Source organism: Nycticebus coucang, chromosome 12, assembly GCF_027406575.1.
Source record: "Nycticebus coucang isolate mNycCou1 chromosome 12, mNycCou1.pri, whole genome shotgun sequence".
NCBI classification, from domain to species: domain Eukaryota; kingdom Metazoa; phylum Chordata; class Mammalia; order Primates; family Lorisidae; genus Nycticebus; species Nycticebus coucang.
Genome location: NC_069791.1, coordinates 73,189,992 through 73,191,490, shown reverse-complemented (window position 1 = coordinate 73,191,490; position 1,499 = coordinate 73,189,992). Strand labels below are relative to the sequence as shown.

Below are 1,499 nucleotides of genomic sequence, written 5' to 3'. Positions count from 1 at the left end.
GTTCTCTTTCCCGTCTTGCAAGATGGCGGGTGAAAAAGTTGAGAAGCCAGTTTCTAAAGAGAAGAAACCTGTTAATAAAGAGAAGAGGCCTAAGGCCAAGAAGGGGAAGCCCCACTGCAGCAGAAATCCTGTTCTTGTCAGAGGAATAGGCAGATATTCCCGATCTGCCATGTATTCGAGAAAGGCTATGTATAAGAGGAAATACTCAGCAGCTAAATCCAAGATTGAAAAGAAAAAGAAGGCGAAGGTCCTTGCCACTGTTACAAAACCAGTTGGTGGGGACAAGAATGGTGGTACTCAGGTCGTTAAACTTCGCAAAATGCCTAGATACTATCCCACTGAAGATGTGCCTCGAAAGCTATTGAGCCAGGGCAAAAAACCATTCAGTCAGCATGTGAGAAAACTGCGATCTAGCATCACACCCGGGACCATTCTAATTATCCTCACTGGACGCCACAGAGGCAAGAGAGTGGTTTTCCTAAAGCAACAGGGCAGTGGCTTGCTACTTGTGACTGGACCTCTGTCCCTTAATAGAGTTCCTCTACGAAGGACACACCAGAAATTTGTCATCGCCACCACCACAAAAATTGACATCAGTAATGTTAAAATCCCAAAGCATCTTACTGATGCTTTTTTCAAGAAGAAGCAGCTCCGGAAGCCCAGACACCAGGAAGGTGAGATCTTCACCACGGAAAAAGAGAAATATGAGATAACAGAACAGCGCAAGGTTGATCAAAAAGCTGTGGACTCGCAAATTTTACCGAAGATCAAGGCTATTCCTCAGCTCCAGGGCTACCTGCGATGCGTGTTTGCCCTGACAAATGGAGCTTACCCTCATAAAATGGTGTTTTAAATTTCTTAAAGAGAACCTAATTAAACGGCTAATAGATTTAAAAAAAAAAAAAGACATATGCACTGGAATGTTCATAGCAGCACAATTCACAATCACAAGGACATGGAACCAACCCAAGTGCCCATCAATACATGAATGGAGTAATAAGATGTGATATGTATATACACACACACACACACACTGTATTTTATACATATATATATAATATATACTAAAAATACTACTCAGCTATAAAAAAAGATGGCGACCTAATCTTTTTTAATAACAACCTGGATGAAATTGGAGACCATTCTCCTAAGTGAAGTATTGCAAAAATGGAAAAAGAAACTCCACATTTACTCAATATTGAATTGGAACAAGTTGGGCGGCGCCTGTGGCTCAGTTGGTAGGGCGCCAGCCCCATATACCGCAGGTGACGGGTTCGAACCCAGCCCCGGCCAAACTGCAACCAAAAAATAGCCGGGCGTTGTGGCGGGCGCCTGTAGTCCCAGCTACTCGGGAGGCTGAGGCAAGAGAATCGCTGAAGCCCAGGAGTTGGAGGTTGCTGTGAGCTGTGTGAGGCCATGGCACTCTACCGAGGGCCATAAAGTGAGACTCTGTCTCTACAAAAATAAAAATAAATAAATTGGAACAAGTTGATCAACAC

At 43.7% G+C, this 1,499-nt stretch overlaps 1 pseudogene across 1 annotated transcript; it reads left to right on the top strand.

Moving 5' to 3' along the window:
* LOC128562460 (60S ribosomal protein L6-like) lies at positions 1-883 on the top strand (annotated as a pseudogene). Its single transcript, XR_008373427.1, has one exon. The product of XR_008373427.1 is annotated as a 60S ribosomal protein L6-like (transcript).
* Positions 884-1,499: the final 616 nt, after the last annotated feature.